This window comes from Telopea speciosissima, chromosome 3, assembly GCF_018873765.1.
Source record: "Telopea speciosissima isolate NSW1024214 ecotype Mountain lineage chromosome 3, Tspe_v1, whole genome shotgun sequence".
Lineage (NCBI taxonomy): Eukaryota > Viridiplantae > Streptophyta > Magnoliopsida > Proteales > Proteaceae > Telopea > Telopea speciosissima.
In genome coordinates, this window is record NC_057918.1 from 12581026 (window position 1) to 12589518 (window position 8493).

Consider the following 8493-nt stretch of genomic DNA (forward strand, 5'->3'; position numbering starts at 1 on the left):
CCCTCAAGCTGGAGCATAGAGATCTCCCATGCCCAGCTTGGAACAACCATTGAGGAAGGCAGGCTTAAACAACACCTTAGTAAACATATCACCGAGCTGACTACTGGAAGGAACAAACAGAGTGGAAACCAACTTCTGCTTGACAACATTCTATACAAAATGATAATCGACTTCAATAAGTTTCATCCGTTCATGGAACACTGGATTACTTGCAATATAATAAGCAACCTGATTGTCACAATACATCTCCATGGGTTTGGTGACTGAAAAACCCAATTATTGAATGAGGGATTTCAGCCACGTCAACTCCACTGCCGTATGTGTCATAGCTCTATACTCAGCCTCTGCAGTTGATCGAGCTATAGTAGTCAACTTCTTACTTTTCCAAGTCACAAGATTACCACCTACAATATGCAATACCCAAAAGTAGATCTGCTATCGTCTGTAGCACCAACTCAATCGGCATTAGAGTAACCTACAATATCAGTATGACCATGACGTCGGTATACAAGACCTTTCTCGGGAGCACCTTTAAGATATCTCAAAATGTGGCAAGTAGCATCCCAATGAGCTTATTTAGGATTCTCCATAAATTGGCTAATAACGCCAACTACAAAGGAAATATCCGAACGAGTAATAGTCAAATAAATAAGCTTCCTGACTAGCCTCCTGTACTGATATTTGTCCAAAAAATCTTTATCATCACACACCCTAAGTTTCAGATTAGGATCCATAGGGTTATCAATGGGAATTTTTATCACCTCAAGTACAGTACACCTCAAGTGCACCAAAAAGGTACATCTGACGGTGCACCTTAAAGTGATTTTGTTTAAAACACTCCCCCAAGTGCATGTGCACCGTCAGATGTACCTTTTTGGTGCACTTGAGGGTGTACTGTACTTGAGGGGATAAAGGTCCTATCAACGGTCTTACAGCCCAACATACCAGTCTCACACAGAAGATCAAGACATACTTCCTGTTAAGATATGTGTCACGATTGGGGTTTTTCAGTTTGACTAATATAAATAAGGGGGCTGGTGGTAGATCATTCTTAATCTATCATATAGTTCTCACATTCTCTCTTCTCTCATCTCTCACCTCTCATTTTCTTCAGATTCTGGTTGGTAATTTAAGTTTTCGTTACACTTCCTTTGAGATAAACTGAAACCCTTCTTACAATGAACAACATAAATTCCCAAGAAGTACCTAAGCATCCTCAAGTCCTTCATCTGAAAATCCCGATATAGATATGCCTTGACAATTTCAATGCCAGAAGAGTCATTACCAGAAACAATAATATCATCAAAATACATAACTAGAATGATGACCTTGGCCCCCTGATGACGAACAAATACAGATTGATCAGAGAAGCATTGAATAAACTCATAACCACCAAAAAATTTGCTATACTTATCAAACTGGGCACGAGGAGACTGTTTCAGCCCATAAATGGACTTGTGAAGACGGCAAACTGTGGACGCATTCTCTCCTTGAGCAACATACCTTGGAGGTTGCTCCATATATACCTCCTTGTCATGATCACCATAAAGATATGAGTTTTTGATGTCTAGTTGAAACAGAGGCCAATCAAGATTGACAGCCAAGGAGATAAGAATACCAACAGAGTTAAGGTGAGCCATTGGGGAAAATGTCTTAAAATAGTGGACACTATATGTTTGAGTGTATCTCTTTGGCAACCTAGCGAGCTTTTAGTGCTCAACCAAATCATTTGGTAAGTACTTTACAGTGTATACCTAATGAGACCTCACAAGCTCCTTCCCTGAGGGTAAATCAATAAGAGACCATGTCTAACAATCCACCAAAGTATCCATTTCTACATCCATATCATTCTTCCAACTAGGATTCGACAATGTTTCCTGATACTTAGTAGGCACAGACACAATAGATAAAGACGAAGCAAATCTGCGTAATAAAGGTGGAAAATGCGATACAATAACAAATTGAGAAACAAGATAAGCAACATTAGACGTTTGACAAGCAATAACAGACCCCCTTTCCATATTGTCAAAATCTCTGTTAGCAAACAATGGACAACTAAAAGTACTTTGGATATTTACTTGATGGATCAAAGGTTCTTCATCTTCAAATTTTCTGACAAAGAAGACAAGATGAGAGCCCTCGAAGGAGGTCCCAGGCCAGTGGGGAAGAAGCCCATTTTCCTCCGTCAATGGGACCGTAGTTGTCAAGGTCACGCCTTGGCGTCCAGGCGCCTTGCTCCCGCCTTGATTTCTGGTGTCGCCTTGGTCGCGTAGGCGACGCCTTGTTGGTGTCGACTTGCTTTTTTAGCCCCCTCGGCCGCCTTGATTCGCTTAGCCGCTGTAACATCTATGAATGGGACCGGTATTTGCAACTCAACAATGTTGATCTCAAAACCATTCCTCTTTGGATTGCTCTCCCAGGCGGCAAGGCTTTCCTCTTCACTTTTGATGTGAAAAAAGCCGCAGTGCCATTGGGTCAGTTCTTAGCAATCCTCTCTTCACTGATGAACGCATAAAAGATGGACGGACTCGCCTTCGCGAGGATTTGCGTCGAAGTCTCCGTGAATTGCCCTCCGTGCTCCCCCATCATTGTCACCAACGATGAGGGTTTCTCCTTCAACCAGGAGGTCTGCTATGAATGGTTACCACCACATTGCTTGATATGCAACCTATTTGGCCACAACTCCCAAGTCTTGCATCTCCAAACCTAGCGTCTCCTGCGATGCAACCGATGTCCTCTCGACCCCTCCAACACCATTCGCCTCAACCATCCCCTTTGGAGTCCATCATCTACCTCCCTCCCCCCATACAACACTGTCGGCCTTCCTACCATCGGATTTCGCAGCCCCAACGTGGTTGGAGAAGAACCAGAGCTCGTAAAAGGCGTGAAAAACCTGCCTCGGGTTCCTCTTAGTAGAGCCATCAATGATTGCAACTGTCCTACGGTCCCTCTGGTTGAGACCATTGGTCCGAACTGATTCTCAACTTTAGATACCCTCGTTGCTTGCGAAGATGTCACCCACTGCTCTATCCTTCTTGCAGAGTCCTTGTTTGCTTATGCAATTTCCATCGAGCCTTCTGGTTGGTCGAAGAGTCAGGTCACTCTCCCCCAGGTACCATTCTACCTCTTCAGTTCCATCATCCACCAACCCCCTTCCTCCCTTGGCTCCTCCGTCTTCGATCCCTTTGCAACAGGAAAGACCCCCCACAAAGCTTATTCCCTTTTCTCCTTCTACTCTCCCCCTTTTACCTCTGTCACCTGCAAGTATGGGGCCCACTTTCCTCCCCCACCCTTTCGGTCCACCTAAACGCTCGTGCCCCTTTGGTTAACCATCCCCTTCTTAACCCCACCCCGACCCTCTCCTTGCCAGTTTGACCCATTATTTCTACAATGCTTGATGTCCTCTCAGTTTGGGTTAGTGATCAACCCAACCTAGTTTGCCTTTCCATCGCCCGTTCTTCTCCGCCCGAATTGTCAAGCCCTTCGTCCTTCCACTCTACTTCCCTGGTGCAGCCCCCCTCTCTCCCACCTTTCCATCGCCCCTTCTTTCCCTTTCGCTGAGGTTTCTAATCCCTTGGTCCCTTCAGTCAGGCCTTCTCTCCCCTTATGTGAATATCAACACAGGCATAAGAGCCAAACTCCATCCTCCAGCTCTGCCGCTCCCCATCCAAGTGTTCCTCGGCTCTTACACCACCCCTCCCCCTTACCCAATGATGCAAGGGCTCATTTGGAGTGTCTGCAGCCTAAATACCTTGGCTAGCACGCTGAAGTCCGAAATCAGATTAAATCGCATCATGCAGTTTTTTGTTGTTTTCTGGAAACTAGAGTCCAAGACCAGAATGCTGAGCGAATTGCTTCCATCATTGCCCCCTCATGGTCCTTTCACTCCAATTACTCATAATCCTTTCGGTCACATTTGGGTTATGTGAGACCCCACAAAAATCCATATTTCTGTTACCTCTTCCTTCCCCCAGTTCATCCATCTCAAATTATCTGACCCCCATGGTGCTAACATCTTTTACTTCACTGCAATATATGCCCTCAACCATTCCTCTGAGAGAGCTTCCTTGTGGGAAGACCTTATCTTATCTCCCACAGGTTGGATCCTCCTCCTTGGGGGTGGGTGGGAACTTCAACTTTGTGAGATTTGGCCATGAAAAGCAGGGAGGTGTTGGCATTGATTCTGCCTCAGTGGAAGCCTTTAATGACTATTGATATCATTGGGGTGAATGATCTAAGATGGTCTGGTCCAAAATCCACTTGGCACAATAGAAGGAGCGGCTACACTAGAATAGCCTGCAAACTCAACAGAATCATGATTAATGAAGCCTGGCTCTCAGCCTTCCCTCTTCCCATGCCATTGTCAACTACCCCTCTATCTCGGACTTGAGGTCTTTTCATCCAGATTTCCTTCCCACTGTTATTGAAGCTTGGAACAAACCATCCATGCCCACTCCTCTCCCCATATTGCCTTCACCAAAAAACTTTGGAATGTCAAAGACTCCCTTAAAAATTGGAACCTCTCATCCTTTGGAAATATATCCTCCTTGGTCTCCATTTGGCGGGAAAAATTTGCTTCCATTTAGCAAAGGCTTCATTCCGACAGCCACTGCTCCTCCCTGGCTGAAGAGGAAAAAGCAACCTCTCTTCAGCTAATCTACATTGTTTCCCAAGAAGAAAGCTTTCTTAGGCAAACATCCAAGATCAAATGGTTGGAACAAGGAGATTCCAACTATGCTTACTTCCACAGGTCCTTCAAAATTCGTTCCAATGCTAATTCCACCCCCATGCTTATTGCTATTGACGCTTCTCCCCTTCACTGTGTTAATGCTATTAAATTCGAGGCAGTTTCCTTTTTCACTAAGATCTTCTATCCTCCCCCCCTCTCCCTCCTGTCCCCTTCCCTGAGGGGCTCCTCAACAAATTCATCCCCAACCATTTCATTGATTCTTTGCAAGCAATTCCATCTGTTGATGAGATCCTCGCAGCGGTCCTTTCCCACAAAGCTAATAAAGCTCCTGGTAAGGGTGTCAATTTTGGACCAGAACCGACCCACCCAATAACTTATTGGTCCGATTCCGGATCTACCAATTAGGAACTGTTGGAACCGGAAGTCCGGAACAAATTCACATTCTAACTCTATATATTGTATAATTCTTAAGACTTAAAGGTCGTGAGAGCTAAGGTAACCCTTTATTTTTAAGTCTTTCATTTTGATTGGTACCACTTGTCTCATATACTATTTTTACCAAAGATTTGGTTGTTAATTTAAACGTTCATTTGGGAATGTCAACTTAAGAACATAATTATAAATTATCCTTACTTAAGAGGGTGGTGGTGTTGATATTTATTATTGAATACAAAACAAGAGGTAATATGGACTAGTTTCGTGATTTGAGAAAATAAAAATGATAGTGGGTTGCATATGAGCATATCTCATTTGAATGAAATTAGTATCTTATTATAATATTCTGGAATATATGTAGCATGTGTTAGGGTATTAATTTTTTGTGGACTGCTTGGAACCGTTTAGGAACTGGAACCGACACACCCAATTGTTAATGTTCATGGATCTCAGGTTTGGAACCGATTAGCTTATTGGTTCGGTTCTGGTCCTGAACCCTTAGGGCCGGAACGTTAAGGAACCGGACCAATTGACACCCCTAGCTCCTGGTCTCGATGGCTTCAGTATGGGATTCTTTTCCTTATGTTGGGACATCATTAAAATTTATCTATCAAAGCCCTCAAAAGCTTCTTCTTCAATCCCAATCAGATCAACGGAATTAACCATTCTTTCACCTCATACCTAAAAAAGAAACTTCTCTCATGTTAGACTTCAGGCCCATGCCAAAATTCTTGCTAACTGGATTCAGTTGGTTATTGACTCCCTTGTCAGCCCCCTAACCAATCTGCCTTCATTTCTGGTAGAAGCATATCTGACAATATTCTTCTTTGCCATGAAATTGTTCGAGGATTTGACAAAAAATCCCAGTATCTATCTGCCCTCATGAAAATTGACATTCATAAAGCTTTCGACTCCCTCAGATGGGATTTCATTTCCAAGGTTATGCTCTGGATGTCCTTTCCTCTTTTTTTTGTCAATTGGGTATACTCTTTTATCTCCTCCCCTTGTTTGGCCCTAGTCAATGGGAGCCCTGCCGGCTGCTTCTCCTCTTCTATGGGTATTCGCCAACGTTGTCCTTTATCTCCGTTCATCTTCTCTTTGGCTCTTGAAGTTCTCTTTAGGAGTATCCAATCCAACACGGATCTCCACCTCATCTTCCCATTCCCTAATGCAAGTCCCTTAGGCTCACCCACCTTGCTTTTGCTGATGTTCTTATGATTTTCTCAAAAGCTGATCTTGGTTCCATTGAGACCATCATGTCCTATTTGAACCGGTTTGAGGGATTGTCGGGCTTTCGAATCAACCTCCTTAAATCTCATCTTTTCCTTGTAGGGGTTTCTGATGCAGAAAAGATCTCCCTCCTTCAGATGATGGGATTCTCCATAGGGAGCCTTTCAATCAAGTACCTAGGGCTTCTGTTGAATCCTACCAGGTTGTTAGCTCATTAGTGCACTCCCGTGCTTGATCTTATCTGTAAGAGACTCCAAATTTTGAAGGTCAAGCTTCTTTCTTATGCGGGGAGATTGGAGCTGATCCAATCATTCCTCCAATCTTCATATTTGTACCAATCAGGTGTTTTTGGGCTGCCTCAATCCACTATCAAGGCAATGGAGTCCCTTATGTGTGCCTTTCTCTGGAAGGGAGCAGAAACCTCCAGATTCCTCCACCCAATGAGTTGGGCTGCTGTATGCCTCCCCAAAGAGGAGGGAGGCCTTGGTTTGAGAAGGATAAATGAAGTCAACTCAGCAGGTATCCTCAAGTTGATATGAAAAATTGTGGCTAGAAAAGACAGTATTTGGGTAGACTGGATATATTCGGCCTTCTCTAGATGGAGTCTCTTTAGACAATGTCTACTTCCTCCGATGCAAAATCTTGAAGCTTAGGTCCATTGCTATTGGAGCCATCCGCTCCAAGATGGAGGATGATGTCTCTACATCCCTCTGGCTTGATAATTGGCATCTATGGGGCGTCCTTTCATCTACCGTGGGTGCTAGAGAGATCTTTTCTACGGGCATTGATAGACAGGCTACAATGGCCTCTATTATCCTTTATGGTGTTTGGGCTCCTCCAACCACCTCCTCTCTGACATTAGCTAACATTTGGAAGTCCTGACCTCCCCTCCATCCGGGTTCCGTAGGTAAAGGAGATTCAGTGATTTGGCTCCCCACCTCCAATGGCATTTCCAGCTCTTCCTCCGTTTGGGACTTCGTTCGTTCCCGTGGTCCGTTATCTCCATAGGTAAGATTGTTTGGTTCAAAGGTCGCATCCCCCACCACAGCTTCACTGTCTGGAGGGCCCTCTCCAATTGCCTTCCCACCCAATCCTTACTCCTTGTTCGGCAGATTCTGGTCTCCCCCGCATGTTGCTTATGTTGGAATGGTATTAAACATAGTTGTCAAGGCGTCGCCTAGGCGTCAAGCGACGGCTTGGCGTCCAGGCGTCTTTCTTTCGCCTTGTTTTCTGGTGTTGCCTAGGCGACGCCTTGTCGGCTTGTTGATGTCGCCTTGGTTTGTTACCCCCTCAATAACCTTTGTTCGTCTAGGCGCCTTGACAACTATGGTACGAAGATGTTGAGCACCTCTTTTTTGGCTGCCCCTCCTCATCAACTGTTTGGAAAGGTGTTTTGAAGAAATGTTGACCAAGAAATTGAAGCATCCTCTCTCTTCCAAGAGAATGGATTTGGATTGACAAGACCTTTGCCGGGGAATTCTATTTGTGATACAGTTGGCAAGCTTGCCTTTGGGGCCACTATCAATCATATTTGGATGGAGCGTAATCTCCGCAGATGGACCTCCAACTCTCGATCATTAAAAGATTTGGAAGGCCATCTCCTTTGATGTTAGCTCCGAAATTTCTCTTCTACCCCCCAAGCTTGTATCAGACTCCCCAAGGAACAGGCTTATTGTTGTCTCCTTGGGATTACCTTTTGTCTATCTTACAGCCAGCTGTCCCTCCTCTTTGATGGCTTGCTGCTGTATTGTTTTTCTTTTGCTCCGCTGTATCTAGCTTCTTTGGGGCTCTTGTTCTCTTCTCTCTTTTATTGAATTATTTATTCACCCAAAAAAAAAGTACAGCGTCACTCCAATAAAACTTGGGAACATGCATATGAAACATAAGGGATCGAACAACTTCTAGCAAGTGCCGGTTTTTCCTCTCATCCATCACCATTCTGTTGAGGAGTATATGTACAAATAGTTTGATGGATCATGTCATGATCAAAACAAAATTCTGATATCGCTCGTTGAGTATACTCTCGAGCATTATCAGAGCGGAACTTTAATGGACACACCAAAATGAGTCTTTATTTCATTATAAAATTGCTTAAAAACAGATAAAAATAACAGATGCAGCCCCTAGAGAAATCCAAC